The sequence below is a fragment of the Macaca fascicularis genome, chromosome 3 (genome assembly GCF_037993035.2).
Source record: "Macaca fascicularis isolate 582-1 chromosome 3, T2T-MFA8v1.1".
Taxonomy (NCBI): Eukaryota; Metazoa; Chordata; class Mammalia; order Primates; family Cercopithecidae; genus Macaca; species Macaca fascicularis.
Window position 1 is genome coordinate 150,693,019 of NC_088377.1, and position 19,689 is coordinate 150,712,707.

At 34.2% G+C, this 19,689-nt stretch overlaps 1 long non-coding RNA gene across 2 annotated transcripts in view; it reads right to left on the bottom strand.

Annotated features, from left to right (window-relative positions):
- Positions 1-255: 255 nt before the first annotated feature.
- Positions 256-19,689, bottom strand: part of LOC123572308 (uncharacterized) — a 46,598-nt gene continuing 27,164 nt past the window's right edge. For both annotated transcript variants that reach the window (XR_010585808.2, XR_006696750.3), the window contains 2 exons: positions 6,179-6,333; positions 256-5,229 (listed from right to left, as the gene is read on the bottom strand). This is a non-coding gene — a long non-coding RNA (uncharacterized lncRNA). The remainder of the gene's footprint in view (positions 5,230-6,178; positions 6,334-19,689) is intronic.

Here is a 19,689-nt window from a genome sequence, read left to right on the forward strand (position 1 = left end):
CATAATCCACATATCAGCTGATTGTTAATTTAGGACCACAACAGATGGTTGAGCAGATTGAGTACATCACTATTTTGGCCTCTACTAAAAAGTGAGTAGTACTTCCCCGAAGAGTGTACCACCTAGACAAATACACCCAGTGTCCCCATCTAATAGCTCCTGTGCCCAGGAGTTCTGTCTGCATGTTTTCTTTACATCCACCAGAACATGGAACACAGCAAATCTTCAAATACTCAAATATTCACTCACAGAAAATTGTTAGTACCATACATTTTATCAAAGATTTTATGGAAGAGATAGCAAAAGAAGTTTATATCATATACCTTCAGTGAACATTTAAAAAATTGCCCATTAGACATTTCTATTATTCTGCATACAGTCTTCTGTTGTTCCACCAGTGGATGTCTTTTTTCTCTATTTTTCCTAGTCACACAGATTTTCCTCCTTTTCAAAATTCTGATTTTTTGAACCATGGTGACAATGCATTGAAAAAGGAAGTAAACATCCTCAAACCACCATGGAAAGTCTTTATTACATCAAAGAGGTACAGATAGTGTTTGAATGTTTTCAGAGATAAAGTTGGAATGCTAGAAAAACAAATCAGTACCAAAAACTATTTATGTAGATAAACTATGAATATCTATGCTTATCAGTTGGCTCAGGTGACACAATGTGATAATGCGTATACCATACATTATAAACCCTTCCTTGCTGAATTGATGAAATATGTTGCCCTATCTGTCTGAAACCTTCAGAGCTCATAAAATGCTAATAGTAGCATATGTGAGTCTTGAGAATTCCCACCAAGAAAACAGGATTGGGCTGGCAGAACTCTATTAAGGGATAGAATCGAGGCTTGTCCTTCCCACTGAAACATGGGCAGGTAATTTTAGGGTTAATCTCCAGACAAGTGCAATTTGCAGCTGAGGTCAACTGAGAGGTGGCAGGTGAGAGTCAATATGAGGCAGGATCAGCTAATTTCCCAGCCGATAAATCCAGAAAGAGCCCCATCATACCTAATGCCTCTCAGGCAGCTGCTATATAGGTTAATGACATGCGAAGGGGAAGACTGAGAAACATCCTTTCTTTTACTGCAACAAAGGCAGAAATCCAGTGAAAGTGGAATCATCCTTCAGCTCAGAACTACTGAGAGGCCCAGTAAGGTCTTTGGACCATTTGATGAAGCAGTGTTCAGTCAAACCCTGGAGCTCTGCACAGAAGGAGAGGGCTGTATGTTGGTTTAAACCCACACTACATTGTGTTTGCCACTTGTTCCTCTTACAAAGTTACGTTAGGGCACAATAGAAAAGCTCGGCAAAATATACCATCTTGGGCTGATTAAACCGTGTGCTGATAATTAGTGCAAATATGCAGAAATATTTTATTAGGCCTTTTAGTTACCCATGAGGCTAGTTCTAGCTAAGGGAAACCTCTCTTTCTCCTTTTAAGTGTGTTCAGATGACAATGAACCATGCCTGGCAGGAAGAGGAGACACTGCAAGTTTGTTTAAAGAACACAGTTGCAGACTAGAGGAACATGAGTGACAAAGCTTTCCCTAGCTCTTCCAGTTAGCTCACATAGCTGCACTACAGATTTGGACTCACTGACATACAAGAATATTAGAAGTATCCTCAGTCCAGTTGAGCAAGGCTCTTCTTGTTAGAATGCAATTTGTTGGCCACTTAGAATCCAGTAATTCTTTCCAAAGATGTTGGCTGTGTTCACAGGATGTATTCTTTACTACTCTGTGTTTTATTCTTTGCTTCTCAAGTCTGTATTTTCTCTCCAGTTCTGTGGGTCCCTGAAGGGTTTCTGTTTGGCCAGGATTGCATTTAAGGCAGCCAAAGTAACAATGTTATTAGTCCCAAATAGCAGAAAATATTTTTTTTTGATTATGTGAGTAATGCTAGCTCACTGTTGAACAACTCCAAGGTATAAAAGGGCGTTCTAAAATATGCTTATATTCCTACTGCCCTGAGATAAATCAATACAATCATTGTTTTCTTGTGGAATTTGTAGTAATTGGAAATGGGATAGAAACTACTGACGCATAGAGAAAGAATCACAATGTCAGCAGAGCACCAGAAGAGGGATCAGTAACCTCTCAGCTGAAGAAACTTAGATCCTGTCTACTCAAAGTGTGGTCTATAGACCAGCTGCATTGGCATCACCATGAGATTGTGGGGAATGAAGAATCTTAGGTCAATTCTCAGACTTAATGACTCAGAATCTACATTTTCACAAGATTTCTAGTTGAATCTCACCTTAAAGTTTGGGAAACACTGCTCTGGATGATCTGGTGGCCACAGTTGTATTGGATCCTAAAAAATCTTCCTTCTGCCTTTGTGAGGCCTGATGGCATGCTATGTGTTCCTGTATTTCCATGAATCCTGGTTCAATTTCAAGAAGTTAATCAGCAGGAGAGCTGGGATTCAAACAGGTGTTTGCCTCCGTAGTCCATCTAATTAACTATGATATTATATTTCTAGTCATTCTATCCAGGAACGCAATGTTTTTCCATCAATTGAAGTTTTCCATTAGGTGTTAAAATAAAGTTTTATTCATTTTTCAAAAGAAAACATAGCAGATTGTATTACCTATTGTAGGTCCAATTTAAATAACTGCTTTGGCTCCTGCAGAAACCAGGTGGATTCTGGAGATTGACTGTAGACTTCAATACAAACTTATCCAAGTGGTTCTGATCATGCCTGCTATGTTAGACATGGTATCTATTGCTGGAGAAAATTAACATGACTAAAGGTTTATGGTATTCATTATTTTCTATTCCAATGATGAAAGAGGAGGATATGCAGTTCACATGTACACGGGACAAAAAAATGCACATTTAGTCTTTTGTCCCAGGTTACATTAACTCTTCCATGGTTTAATATTCTTAGGGAACAAAAACATGAATCATAGAATAAAAAATAGAATAAACTGGATGTTATTAAATTTAAACTTTCATTCTTTCAAAGATAAGAAAATGAAAACTTGAGATGCAGAATGGGAGAAAATATTCACAATAATATATCTGACAAAGATCTTATATCCAGCATATATGCAAAACTCCTATATCAATAACAAACACTTCCTTACCCATGAAAAATCAGACACAATATTTAAAATGACAACCCACCAAAAAAGCTGCACTTGTATGAATAAACAAAAAATACATGAAGAGATGCTCAACATCATTAGTCATCAGGGAAATGCTAATTAAAAGCACAAAGAGATACCACTACACACCTATTAGAAAACTGATAATACCAATTGTTGTTGATGTTGCAGAGCAATTGGAACAATCATACATGGCTGATGCAAATATGAAATCATATAACCACCTTGGAAAACTTGTAATCTCTTGAAATATTAAACATGCATCTGACATATGGGCCAAATGATTCCATCCCTAGGTATTTTCCCAAGAGAAATGAAAACATATGTCTACACAAAACTTATTCCTAAATGTTTATGGTAACTCTATTTGTATTAGCATCAAACTGGGAAACCACTTGTTTGACACATACAGACAACACTAATCTACAGAGACAAGAATAAACTATTGGTTACCTGGGGCTGGATTGGGACAGGGGAATAGATTACAAAGAGATCATGAAGAAATTTGAGAGAGTGATAGGAATGTTCTGATACTCATTATAGTGATGTTTATACAGCTTTATTTGCCTGTCAAAACTCAATTATACTTTTTAAATGAATGTACTTTATTGTACATAAATTATAACTCAAAATTTATTTTAAATTATTTCAGCAAATTTCCACATCTTTAGGATAAAGGTCAGACTTCCTCATTAGCTTAAAAATGCTTTCTTAATTCAGCCTCATAGCCAATGGCCCTTGTCTCAACTCCTGGCACTCCCCCATATAAAATACACACAGAGACTTGTATTTTCTGACTGCATCATGCTGTTCCACTTCAATGTCCTTGTGCATCCTGTTCTTGCTGTCTAGACATTCTAATCTCCTTTTCTCTACCAAAAGAACTTTTACCAATTCTTCAAGCATCAGCTCATGCAGTGTCTTTTCCAGGAAATCTTCCATGGTTTCCTAGTGTGAGTTGCATGACTTTCCTGTGCTCCTGTGGTGACCTGCACGCAGCTCTCCTGTCCCACACTGAGTTGTTAATGTTGCCTTACTTCTCAGTCTTAGATTTTACATACTGTGACATTATAGTCATCTTTCTATCTTCAGTGTCTGGCAGTGAGTAGGTATTCAGATATTTAACAAACATTTGCTGAATATGCTATTGTATGTAAAGAATACCGTTTCTGGCATTTACATTGTTCTTGTTTGTAAGTTCAAGGGAAATGGGGCCATCTACAAACTTCTGGAGAGAGAGGCAGCTATGTATGTGTGAATATTATGTAAAATAAGGGGATTGATTTATGAACTCTGCCTCATTCTCCCATAGGCTTTCTTCCTGTACTGCAGAACCCTTCCATGCTTGATAAAAACATGAAATAGATAACACCTAACTATGGTTCTCTTCTTGGAGGCACTGTCTTTTCAATGAATACTAACTCTCAAGTGGCCTACGGTTCTTCAGAGCACTCTTTCATCATGCTGAAATGTGTCTGGCCTCCTGAGTCTTCTCTCCCCGGGCATTACTTTTATTTCTCCTGTTTCTTGTCTATCACATTACGCACCATCCTTTTCTATTCTTGTTTGAAACCTCATGCTCTTCTTTAAAAATCTAAGTTGTATAAAAAATAATACTGAAATTTTAGGACTGATACATGGAAAGAGTGGTATCTCATTAGGCTGATAATTGAAGTAGTTTGGAACCTATCACTAATACAATTTTTAGGAACTTAACATTTACATAGAATGGTAGTAGCACATAATGTCTTCATGCCAGGCAAAGTCCTTTTTTTTTTTTTTTTTTTTTTGCTAGACATGACAAACTTTAGACTTTCAGGCTTTATTCTAGACTAGACAATGGTTATAGAAGGAAAAGATGTTAAAATCGTATCTTACCTGTGCCTTTTACCCATAAGCTTAAAATGATCTCTCTTCTTTTTCAAAACATGCGATATGTGTCTCTAACTGGTAGCCTCTGTTTTTCCCTCTCTCCTTCTATACCTCTCTGCCTTTCCTCTTTCTTTTCTACTACCTCTCCCACCATCATCCATGAGAGCATCCTAATAAAAGCTCTTAAAGATTCTGATGTACACCACTTTCTGTTGTATGACTCCTTTTGAATATTTCTTTCTGAAAGGTAAAATAAAAGCAACCATAATAATCATTGTTAAGAATAACAATACTAATGATTGGTAACAACAATAAAAACAATAGTAAATGTTAGTTTTATTTACCTTCTTGAAGGGATGATGTGCATTCTACAGCTCATTATTTTATAAAGTGCTCTTTTGATGAAGCATTGTAAAACACAGAAATCATTCCTACCATTTTGATTAGCATTACAGTAAAGCAATACTTGAGACAAACAGTGATGTGTGATTGTTTACTCTTTTTGTATTGAGAAAATAATCCATATGAGTTGATTCTAGAATAATACTGCGTTCAGATCATATCAATGACTCATTTTTTTCCCTTTAAAAATAGTTTCAGATGAAAAGTTTACAGCCTTTATTTTCTAGGACTGTTTTGAATGTTTCTTAAGCAACTCAATTCTCTGTATCGTAAATACACACAAAGAGTCCTGGTATTGTTTTTCGCAGTATTCAGTGCAGGACCATCTGTCAATCTATCACTCCCACTTGTGACAGAATATGGAAAGGTCAATGGAGTTGTCATTTTTATGACAAACTTGAACAATGCTTTTGCATTCATTAAATTTAGAATCTTTCCCAACTGATAAACACATAAACTCCTTTTAAAGCAAGGGTAAAATATGCAATGGAAATACCTTCACTTACACTACACATTTTTTAGGATGTTGAAAGTTGTGTGTTCCGTGCTTCATGAAAGAATTCTATTTTCTCAAAAGTTCAATGGACTTCATAGAGATAACAGGTGACCACTTAACCTGCTCACGCTCACAAATATGCAAGATCTATTTGCAGGAGTGAAATTATTTCTAAATTAAGCAAAGGAGGAAAATGTGGCACCAAAATAAAGTACTTTTCTGGCCATCTTGAATTCAGCAGCTGAAAAATCCTCATACATAAGATCAAGATGAAAAGGAAACAGTCTTTACCTGAACCATTGATTACTCAGCCCATCTGAAGATTAAACTGGGGATTCATTTGAAGGAGAACAAGAATCTCGATGAGTAGATTAGATGAAAGGGTTTTAGGAGGCCAATCAGGTTACATGGGTTTAGTCACAGGCAAATAGACAGGGGTGACATATCTGTGAGGGAAAAACAATAGCGGCTTGTCTAGGACAAAGAGGAAGAAATGCAGTCAGAGACTCAGCTGTCTTATTGGGGCACAAGAAATATAAATTCAATAAAGGCAGGGAAATACAGGGCAAGTGATAATTTAATACTAAAGGTTACCAATTCACTTGTCAAGTCTCCATCAACTGTGCATATTTGAAGGTGGGTTATTCCTAGATGGAGGTTAAATTTTATGATACACTGATGCACATTATAGCTAATTTGTATTTAATTAAAATAATAGGTACATGCTTATTCATAACACATTTAAATTTTTTAAAGTAAAAGGAATCACCTATTATACTCAGGCGTTATTTCTTTTACATTGAATAATAAAAACTGAAGTTATCTTAACATTTAATATTCAATTTGTTCTACTTTACTTACTTAATTATCCTATTGTCTCAGATTTTTTCATTGACATTTTCTGCTTCAATGAGTAGGGGACAAACACTAACAGAAGTTCCTGAATTTTGAAAGAATGTCAGCAGTCTCTACCTCCCCAGGATAAATTAATTTTTCCTCTCTTTGTCCTTGTTTTAAATTCAGACCCTTGTTCTTCTCTTTGTGAATTATGTCACTGAGCACTGAGAAGATGTGTTGCTTTTGCTCTTAGTCATGTTTCATTCAGCCAATATACACTAAGTGCCTAGGTGCTGCTCTAGGTTCTCATGACAGAACAGATCAAGGAGATTCTATCTAAAGAGGGGAAGCCAAAAGTAAACACTAAGCATATTTTAGATATTTCTATCTGCAATGGAGACAGCAAAAGGGAGTGATGTGGGGAAGTGACTGGATCGGGGGTGGGAAGTCTAGATTCAGACACTAAGATTTCTCCAAAGAAGTAACATTTGGGTTGACATTTCCAGGCACCCAAAAGAGCAAGTGTAAAGGACCAAAGGTGGAATGATTTGCGTTTGACAAAAGACAGGGAAAAAGCCAATGGAGTTAAATAAAGGGGTTAGTAAGACAATGTCAGAAAGGCAGGGGTCAGATCATGAAATTGCTCATAGGGCATAAAAAATTTGGATTTTATTGTAAGCACGGTGGAAACATCACGCTTTCTTGCTGTGGGGAGGTAGTGCTTAGCTTAATTAAAACTGGGATCTAGTTTTTTTTTTTTAATGATCTAACTTTTTTAAAAAGATCGGGTGGAGAAAGGCAAGAATAGAAGCAGGGAGATATACTGGAAGTGACTGAGTAATTCAAGGGAAGGACAATGGAAGTTTGCATCATAGGAGATAAAATTAAATCAAGTAGGGAGCCCTTATGTGGGTTTCCATCACCTGAAAGCAGAGTAGGTAATTACCTACAAAATTTAGTTTTAATGCTCATAGTTATGGTCAATGAGTATTCCTCTTTCTCTTACAGATTACAATGGATAAAACAACACCTACCTTTAGTTGTTTGTTGCTTGGACTAAATTCTCCCTTTTGAAATGCAAATAATTTTCTGAGAAATGTTATATTAAAACATTAGAGTAAATTCAATAGTCAAGCATTTCTTGCATACCATGGAAGATCTTCACCAGAACAAAAGCAGCTTGTTTAGAAGGGCAAGAAATACACAGAGGAACACATCTAAGAATGTAGCATTGCATGTTCTTGATTCATTGCTTTGCAGAGACCACTTGTATTAGATTTTTCTGCATCCTCTCCATTATGGCATTACATCTTGGTTACTGAGACAATATTTGTTACATTCGTTGACAAATATTGCTGCACTCTCACTTTAGTGTAACAGTCCAATTCTGCCATGTGATGAACACACATGGCTTTTTCAAGAAGCCTACTTTTGGATGTTCAAATTTACACATGATGAAACACTAAATTCTTTTTCTGAAGGGCAATCAAAGACAATGATGTTTTTGGGAGATTGGTTTAAGTTGAATCCCTTTGAATCTCAGCATATAATATTGGCCAACCTGCCATATTTTAAGCAAAGTGTCATATTTTATGAGGCACAGCTTGCAAGAACAAATTCCACAATGAGAGATGCAAACATCAGTCAAAGGCAAGGATTCTAGTATCACTAAGCATCCATTAAGGGCAGGCATGGGAGGTACCCTGGCGAATATAAGGCCTTAGGGAGACTATATATAGACATATAAAATTGCAAAAGATGTTACATATGATTTTGTAAAATGGGTGACACAAATGTTGCTAAAAGGGTTCAGAAGAGTTCAGGGGAGTCAGGGGTGACTAAAAGAGGGTCAGACATGCTTTCCTAAAAACTGTAGTGCTTTAACTCGATTCCAAAGGATTGAAGTTGTTTTCCCAGAGATGGATGATAAAGAAGCATGACAAATGAACCATCAAAATTAATAAAACTGTTGGCAATAGGAAAAGCAATATGGTAGATCCCACAGACATTCCTGGAGGGAAACTTTGAGTACCTAGTGCATTTAGGAAGCTCTTTAAAACTGAAAAATATACCAAGCCTATACCTAGACTTCTAGACAGGATGATAGAAGCATCCTGTTAACCTTCTCTTCCTTAATTAGTAACAAAGTAAGTGCACAGAACAACAACAGGTTGCTGCAAGCTGAAGAATGTCAAGGCAAAAGGAAGGAAACACTGACCATTGCATTTCTATGTTAGAAGGTATGGGTACTGAAAGTAATGGCTTATCTTTGCTTTCATTCTGTTATTGTTTGGATTCTAAGTTACCTAAAAGAAATAGACAGTAGGCTGGGCACAGTGGTTCATGACTGTAATCCCAGCACTTTGGGAGGCCGAGGTGGACGGATCATGAGGTCAGGAGATTGAGACTATCCTGGCCAACATGGTGAAACCCTGTCTCTACTAAAGTAAAAAAAATTAGCCGGGCATGCCTGTAGTCCCAGCTACTTGAGAGGCTGAGGCAGGGGAACTGCTTTAACCTGGGAGGCGGAGGTTGCAGTGAGCCAAGATCACGCCACTGCACTCCAGCCTGGCAACACAGCAAGACTCTGTCTAGAAAAAAAAAAGAAAAGAAAAGAAAAAGAAAAAAGAAAGAAAAAATAGACAGTCCATGTAATTACACTGTTAAAGAGAATCACAAACACTTTTTACCTTGTGGCATAATTATTCAAGCATAGATGCAAAATGCAAAAAAGTACATATTTTAAATTGTCTGTGTTTTGCTATGTTTGGCAGTACTTTTTTATGTTTAGCCTGGTATAAATTACATTCTTTTCAGGATAGCTTCTTGTTGTAGTCTATAAAAGGGAATGGGTGACAAATGGTCAGCTTACTCCATATCAGAATGTATATCTTTTACTTTTTAAGTCTTCCATAGATTTTTTTTTTATTTAAATGCAGCACATATAATCAAGTTTTTATTCTAGTCTTTAAAAAGCAACCAATGTAAAACTGTGTATTGGGGCAAGTTAGATAAATTATATACTGGTGAAACAAAAACACATACTAATATTATTTTAATGTTTGGGAATTGGAAGTGTTAATTGCTATTGTATAAAACACGTTCAAAATGTTGCTATTCTAAACCAGAAGGTGTTTATTGGTTTTACTATGTGGAATTCAAATGAAAAGACTACATTGGTTAACAAAAAATAACTCATATGATTCATTACTTTATAAAAGAATATATTACTTTAGGAGAACGTTAAATGCATAGAGCAACAATGGCAAGCAAGAGCAAGTAGATATAATATAGGTAGCTTATTTTCATTTTTATGTAATTATTTTTTGTTTTACCAAAACCAAAATAAAATAATACCTTCTCTTTTAGGAGTAGCAGGTGTACTTATGAAAAGAAACATAAAGCAAAGAAAAAGATTTGGAAAGATGATATAACTCTAAGGAAAATAAAATATGTACCATTTTTCTTTGTTATTTATATTTCATAGTAAGATTTAAAGAATCTAGTGTATTCTTATTTTTTTCTAGAAAGAAATTTACATTTTTAAAAATTATGGCATTCAAAAATTTAGCCTTTTTTGAAACACAACAACCAATGCACTCTGTTGAATATTTAATTGAATATGGTCCCTACTGATTGACTCTTAAATAATTGCTAACTGGAATGGATTACAAAATAAAGAAAAACATATATGTACACTATCCCTATTATTTCAACAAAGAAAATACAAATTTCAGTGAGAATAAAAATTTGCTTCATGTCAGTCAATGCAATCTTTCCTTTTCGCTTTTTTAGCTGCTGTAATATACTTCGTGGAGGAGTACCAATGAATAAAACAGTTTCTTCTGTTCTTCTTATAAACTCTTGTTACCCTAACTCCATTGATTCTCTGCTCATGTACCTGGTGTAAAATATTTGATGACCCTGAAACAGATATGGAACCACCACATACGAATCATGAGTGCAGTGATGACAACTATGCCAAAGGAATTCTCTAAAGATGATTCTCCTCAATATAACTGTCCATCTACAGTTCTGCATGATCTGGAGAGATCTGCCTACTGAAATGATTTCATTTGAACTGAGTGGCATGGGCTCATGTATGAGCTAAGAGTTGAAGTAGATAATAATCATAGTTAATATTTGGTGGTTGTTTAATATGTGATGAGTACTGTTATAAAACTTACATATGTACACACACACTTGTTTAATGTTAACCTTATGGTATAGGTACGATTACCAACCCCACTTTACAGATGAGAAAACTGAGCACAGCTAGATTAAATACCTTGCCCAATTTCACACAGGTACTAAGTAGCAGAGATAGAACTGAAACCCATTCCATCTGGCTGCAGAGCCAATGTTGCTAACCAGGATGCTACTTTGACTCTCTTGATGAGCTCTAGGCTCCTTCTATTTCTAAAATTATAAAACCACAATACATGCCTTCTCCTTTGATAACTCAATGAAGAAGTATCTCTCAATAATAAAAGTATATGGCATTGGGAATATGTCTTTAATGTAGGCCTGGAAACATATCTAGCCAATAATGAGGGTTTGAAGAATGAAAAAGAGATGACATTGCAACTTATTTTAGTACATTACTTCAGTTAGGATGTGTTAGTTTTCAATAACCCAAGGTAAGGATGATTCATTATCACACTCCAGGACAACCCATACTAAGAAAGTATTTGTATGTTTGTTGGTATCTGATATGAATCAAAATATTTATAAAATTAAGTACTTTAGAGTAAATGCCTGTAAATTTGCAACTAGGTGTTGACTTTATCACTGTGAACATTACCAAATTACTAGTAATATAAAAACACTACAGATTGAAAAATTTCTTCAGCTGTGACTTCAATAACATTTTCATTTATTGGAGTTTATATAACATCCTCAGAAGCTTTAAAAAATGATTTGCAAACAGCTTGGAAATGTTCTAGCATTTCAGTGAAGTAAAAAACATATATGTGTGTGTGTGTGTCTGTCTGCATAACTGAAAACAAGTAGTATGTTCAATGTCACTGAATAAATTGGAATTAGGGTGAAGAATAATTCTTATACAAATGCTTTTCACAGCACTTCTCTTGAACCACAGTAAAAGCCTATGTTAGGACTATGCTCAAGTTAGCTTCTCTAATTTACCTTCTTAGGCAGAAAGCCACTAATTTGCATTAACAATTAGCAGCGTGAAGAACATCTTCATTTAAATGATAGGCAAAGAAAAATGTGCCACAAGTGATAATCATGAGAAGCAACTGAAGAGATGAGGAAATCTATGAGATGGCAGTGTTATTAAATTGGCCGTTTTGATATTGGAAGACTCATGAAAAGAAGAAAGCCAATGCCCTAAAAAGTTTCCAAATTATAAAGCACCATGAAGATGAACTAATTTGTATGAGATTGGAAAACAGGAGATCTTTGTCAATCTTGTTGAGAGGAATTTTAGTTGAATCGAAGAGACAGAATCTAGATTGCCAGAGTTTTTAGGAAGTAAGTAAGACGGTGTAGAGAGTAGAGGTGACTCAGATTTTAATTAATCAAATGCACACAAACTTGAAAATTAAACTACAGACTTATAAATAACCCATGGGTCAAAGAAGAAGTCACAAGAAAAATTTGAAAATATTTTGAATGGAATAAAAATCACACATCTAAACATATGAGGGAGATAGCTGACAGTGCTTACAGAAATTTATAGCTTTAATGGAAATATAAGCAGCAAGGACATATCTGAAATCAATTCGCTGTTTCTACCATATGAAATTTAAGAAAAGCCCCCAGAAAAAACAATAATAAAGATCAGAGCAGAGGCTGATTATGGTGGCTCAAGTCTTTAAGACTGAGACTGGAGGATTGGTTGAGCTCAGGAGGTCAAGACCAACCAAAGCAAGATAGCAAGATTGTCTTTACAAAAAACATAAAAAATTAGTCACGTGTGGTGGCATGTACCTGTAGACCAAGCTACTCAGGAGGATAAGGAGGAAAGATCACTTGAGCCTGGGAGATGGAGACTGCAATGAGCCGTGCTCATGCCACTGCACTCCAACATGTGCGATAGTTTAAAAAGTGTCTCAAAATTTAAAAAGTATCTCAGAAAATTAAAAATAAAAGATCAGAGTAGAAATCAATGAAATAGAAAATGTAAAGAGCAATATCAATGAAGCAAAACTTGGTTCTTTGAAATATTAACAACATTGGTAAACCTTTAACTAGAATGACCAAGAAAATTGAGGAAATTATTTCCTAACAAAGTACTGTTTGCGAGCCTAGTCCTGCAAAATATATAAATAATTATACATTATGACCAAGTAGAACTGATCTCAAGAATGCAAAGTGAGTTTAACATAAAACAATTAACAAAATATTCTATGTTAATAGAGTGAAGGATGAGTACTACATGGTCATTCAAAAGGTGTGGAAAGGTTTCTGGCAAAATCTAGCACCTATTCATTTAACAACTCTCAAGAAACTAGGTTTTAAGGGGAACTTCCTCAACCTCCTAAAGGGTATGTATATAAAACTGTGAGCTAACATGATATCTAATGTTGCATATGCTATGTTAAATACTGATTTTTTTTCTATAAGATGACCAAGGCAAGAATGTACATTTATACCATTTTTATTTAACGTTATATGGGACACAGGGGCAGAAGAAGGCATAAATGCATCCAAGTGGAAAATGAAGAGATAAAACTATCTTGATTCATAGATGGCATATTTTTGCATGTACATTTGGATTTCAGAAGAAATACAACATTAAAATTAATAAACAAGTTTAGCATATTTGTAGGGCACAAGATCAATTTATAAAATCATTGTGTTTCTATATACTAGCAATGTATTTTCAGAAAATGAAATTAAGCCATCCCGTTTACAATAGCACCAAAAAGAATAATATGCTGATTAATAAATGCAACAGAAGAGGTTCCAGACTTTCATACTGAAAACTACAAATCGCTTGAGAGTAATTAAAGAAGATCTAACTAAAAGGAGAGGCAAAGCATTTTCATTGATTGTTATGCATATTCATTGGTATGTTTTAATTACAATACATCCCAGTTATCAATGTATTCTAAGCAATTCCTATCAAAGTCTTGGTAAGCTTTTCAGCAGAAATTGAGATAATTAGAAAATTTATATAGATATTGAAAGAGCTGGAATAGCCAAAGCAGCTTTCAAAAAGAAGAACAAAATTTGAGGCTTACATTACCCAATTTTAAACCTAAGCTAAAGCAATCAAGACAGTGGGATATTGGTATAAGAAGAATCAGATAGACTGTGGGTCAACAAACTAATACCTGTGGGCCAAATATGTCCAACCTCTTTTTTTTAAATAATGAAAATCATATTGGAACCCAGTTATGCCCGTTTATTTACATTTTATCTATGGCTGCTTTACACTGCAATGACAGATTTGAGTAGTTGTAATTGAGATCACATGGCCTACAAAAGCCTAAAATATTACCTATCTGACCCTTTTATAAAAGTTTACTTTCCTCTGATATTGATAAATGGAATAGAATTAAATGTTCAGAAATCCTTATATTTATGTCAACTGATTTTTAAGAAATAAGTTAAGACAGATCATGGTGATTATGGTGGCTCAAGCCTTTAAGACTGAGACTGGAGGATTGGTTGAGCCCAGGAGGTCAAGACCAACTTGGGCAACATAGTAAGACTGTCTTTACAAAAAAATTAAAAAATTAGTCACATGTGGTGGCATGTACCTGTAGACCAAGCTACTCAGGAGGCTAAGGAGGAAAGATCACTTGAGCCTAGGAGATGGAGACTGCCATGAGCTGTTCTGGTGCCACTGCACGCCAACGTGTGCGATAGTTTAAAAAGTGTCTCAAAATTTAAAATTTGGAAAAGAATACATTTTCAACAAATAGTTCTGGAACAATTGAATTTCTGTGTGTGTGTGTATATGTATATATACACATATATACATACGTATACATGTATACATATGTATACATATACACATATATACATATATACAAATATATACACACACAGGACTTGGGAATATTTAGACCCTTACCTCACACCATAACACAAATTAACTCAAAATAGATCAATAGAGCATAAACTTACATATAAAATCTAGTACCACAGAACTTCTGAAAACTTTGGTTCGGCAAGGAGTTCCTACATATGTAGCCAAAATATCCACAAAAAGAAATACTGATAACTTGAACTTCATCAATATTAAAACTTAAAATATTTTGCTGTTCAAGACTAGGAGAAAATATTTTCAATATTTATCTGACGAAGTGCTTGTATCCAGAATATCCAGGATATATAAAGAATTCTTACAACTAAATGATAAGAAAATAAACGATTTCTTAAAAAGGGACTAAAGATACAAAGAGACAAATAACCCATGAAGATATATAAATGGTTAATAGCTATGTTACTAAATATGCTCATTTTGATTAGTCATTAGGGAAATTATAATTATGAAAATTGAAACCACAATCAGATACCATTTGACACTCGATATAATGGCTTTAATCAAAAGAAGAAACTACTAAGCATTTACAAGGATATAGAAAGACTAAAAAGATTATACATTGTTTATGGGAATGTAAAATGTCAGAGTCGTTTTGGAAAACAATTTGGCAATTTCCTAAAAGTGAAACATATACTTACATGTGACCCAGTAATTCCATTTCTATGTTTACAGAAAGGAAATTGAATCATATGCCCACACAAAGACTTGCCAATTAATGTTTGAAGCATGAAACATTATTCATAATGTATTCCAACACTGGAAAGAGTGCAAATGTTGACTAACTGGCAAATGGATGAGCAAACTTTGTATTTCCATACAAGGGATTACTACTCAGCAATAAAAAGGAACAGATTTACTGATACGTGCAATACAGGGATGAACCTCAAAAACATTAGGATAAAGAAGCCAGGCACAGAGTACTATATATTTTATGATTCTGTTTATATGAAATGTCAAGAAAAAGCAAAGATACATAAGCAAGCTTTCAGAGTGATTATGATGTTTGAGAATTGGAGTATAGTGATAGTTGCAAAACTATACATTTAAAAAAATTCACTGAATTGAACAGTTATAATGGATGAATTTCATGGTGTAGAAATGATAATAAAGGTGTTAAAAATAATCTTTTTTTAAACTTTTTGAAACATAGATTACTGATTTCAGGCATTTTTATTACATAAATTTAGAGCTCTAAATGATACCTAAAGAATTGTATACTTATTTTTTATTGAGGTAACATTTATACACTGTCAGTTCTGCTGTAATGTTATATATGTGCTCCCCAAATTACTGTGCTATGGAAAATTGCCCAACAAAACACAGTGCTTATGGGAAAAGTGGGTTGAGGGGAATATATCAGTGACATAAAAAATGATATGAACCTAGATAAATGGTAGCAAAGTCTTATATGTATTAAATGGACATGATAAAAATAAATGCTATAATATATATGATGCTTTAAGTTTTTAAAAGACCAGAAATTTGCTTGTGGAAGTGTGCTTCCGAAGGGTTTAGCTTACAAGTTATTGTGAAGTGGTGGAAGGTGGGTATATTAGTTTCCTAGGGTTGCTATGACAAATTAATACCAACAGGGAGGTTTAAAACAACAGAAATTTATTCTCTCATACTTTGGGAGGTAAGAAGTCTGAATTCAAGGTGTTGACAGTTGTTGCTTCTTCTGAAGTTTCTTGGGAAGAGTTCTTCCCTGTTTTGTCTAGCTTCTGGTGCTTGCTGGTAATCCTTGGTGTTTCTTGACTTGTAGACGCATCACTATAATGTCTGCCTCTGTCTTCACATGGCCTTCTCCCCTGTGACTCTGTGTCTTTGGGTCCAAATCTTCCTTTTATGAGGACAACAGTCACATTGATTTTAAGACTAACCCTAATGTAGTATGACCTCACTTTAACTTGATTGCATTGGCAAAGACCCTATTTCCAAATACGTTCATATTTATAGGTTCTGAGTGGGCATCAATTTTGAAGGGATACTATTCAATCCAGTACAGTGGGTTATTTGAAATTGGACAGAAAGTTGTAACACTAAATGAGCATTGGAATGTATTACAACACACATGGTGAACTGAAATAGTTGCTAGATGTTTGAAATATATGTTTGTACATTATTTATCTCATTTAAGCTTGGTGAAATTTTTGGCATGCAGCTAGTTTTATTTTTCATGGGCCAAATCCTACACAAGCAAACACAAAATTCCATTCTTATTAATATATTAGTCAGGTTGGAATGAATTTATGTTTTCAAAACAAGTGTTAGAACTGATTGTCAATAGAATGTATAATTTTTAATCACACTGTTCAGATGTTGACAAATGCATAAACTGTGTAATCCACACCTTCCTCAAGATAAAGAAAAATTTCACCAGCCTAGAAAATTCTCTATTGCTTCATATAAGTTGTTCTTCACTATAGGTTTGTTTTACCTACTCTAGAACTTCATTTGAATGGATTATGTAGTAGGTACTCTTTATTGCATAAAGGCCAAGCCTCCTTTATACAATATCGTGTGTCTTGGTCCACCCATGCTGTTATATCACTATTTCCCTCTTTATATTCTTTTATTGAAGTAAAATTTTTATAACATAAAATTTACCATTTTAACCATTTAAAAATATATTTCAGTGGCTTAGTACATTCACAGTGTTGTGCAACCATCACCACTCTCTCATCCCAGAATGTTTCCATCTCCTCAAAAAGAAACCTTATACCAGTTAAGCAGTCATTTCCCATTCCCACCTAATCACAGCCTCTGGAAACCACTAATCTACTTTCTATCTCTGTGAATTTGCTTATTATGGATATTTTATATAATAGGCATAATAAAATATGTGACCTTTGTATCTGGTTTCTTTCACTTAGCATAATGTTTTCCAGATTTGTCCACATCATGGCTGTATCAGTACTTCATTCCTTTTTATGATTGAATAATATTCCATTGTATCGACATACCACATTTTTTATCCATTTATCAGTTGATGGACATTTGGACTGTTTCCACTTTAGGGCTACTGCAAATAATGCTTCTATGAACATTTATATTTAATTTTTTTTGGAACACATATTTTCAATTCTCCTGGATAGTGGTTAAGAGTAAAATTTCTAGGTCATACGGTAATTTTATATTTAAGTTTTTGAGGAAATGCCAGACTATTTTCCAAAGCAGTTGTACTTATTTTACATTCCCATCAGCAGTGTATGAGAACTCCAATTTCTCCACATTCTCACCAACACTTTTTGAAAAGTTACACTGTATGTGAAGTGATATCTCATTTTTTAAAATTTTCATTTCCCTAGTAATTAGTGATATTAAGCATTTTGTTGTTCATGGCTATGTGTCTATCTTCTTTGAAGAAATGAGGACTGAAATAATTTGTTGGCTTTTAAATTGGCTTCTTTGTCTTTGTGTTGTTGAACTGTAAGTATTCTCTGTATATCCTAAATACTACACCCTTATCAGATATAACATTTGCAAAAATATTCTCCTATTTTGTGAGGTTTTCTTTCACTTGGTTTCTTTATAGTGTCTTTTGAGATACAAAAATTTTTAACTTGAATGAAATTCAATTTATCTATTTTTATTTTGGTGGTTGTGTATTTGGTGCCGTATCTCAGTGTGTATTGCAAAATCCAGGGCTATAAAGATTGATCAGTATTTATTTTTACTAAAATGTTGTATAGTTTTGACTCATATTTAGGGCTTTTATCCATTTTGTGTCAATTTTTGTGAATGACATAACATAGCTGTCCAACTTAATAATTTTATACATAGGTATCCAGTATTCCCAGAATTTGTTGAAAAGGCTATTTTTCCCCATTGAATAGTTTTGGTGCCATGTCAAAAATCAATTGACCATAGATTATGATGGGTATATTATTGGACTCTCAATTTTATTCTCTAACCTATATGACTTAGTATCTCATTGTTTTTGTTACTGTAGCTTATGATACGTTTTAAAATCAGGAAGTGTAAGTCCTCGAATTTTGTTCTTGTTTTTAAAGATTCTTTTGGGTATCTGAGTTCCTTTGCAATTCCTTAAGGATATTAGGATTATATTTTTCATCTTTGCAAAAATAAAAGTTGGATTTTGATAAGGAATGGATTGAATCTGTACATTTTTCAATCCATTAATTATCCATAGAACTCAAATTAATAGACATTTTCAAGACTCTGGTATATATATATGATGTGTACCTAATGAAGGGTGAAAAATTCAGGCAATCAAATGGAGTTTTATATCAAATAGGAATTTTTTTCTTCACTTAATTACATAAATTTTGCACTTCTCAACAAAGCCATGGATGATTTTTGATGTTTTCAGCCTTTTTATTTTAGTCATTCTCATTGATGTGTAATGGCTAAATACAATGCTTTATATTTGATTGAACTACAATTTGTGAGGCATAATATACTTATTCTTAAATGAAATTTTTAAGTCATTCACTTAGATTTGTCACACCTGATGATGAAGAAAAGTAAATATTTAAAGAGACATGGGTTATCTCAGAAGATTGTCCCCCATCTGTTAAAGGAATCATCTGGCCCCTTAAATTCTAAGATAAGATCAGTTAGGGAAGGAACTGCCAATATTTACTTTCACCTATCCACTTCATTTATTTTTCCCTTGACCTATTGAGGATCCTGGAATATGTCCATTAATTATTCATAGAACTCGAATTAATAAACATTTTCAATTCTCTGATATATAGATGATGTGTACTTAATGAAGGATGAAGAATTCAGACAATCAAATGGAGCTTTACATCAAATGGGAAATTTTTTCTTCACTTAATTACATAAATTTTGCACTTTTCAACAAAGCAATTGGTAATTTTTGCAAAAATAGCACTTCAAAATATATTTCAGTTTGATACCTGAATGCTAAAAGGATACAAACAACTTTCATATAAGTAAAACCTTAAAATCAGTT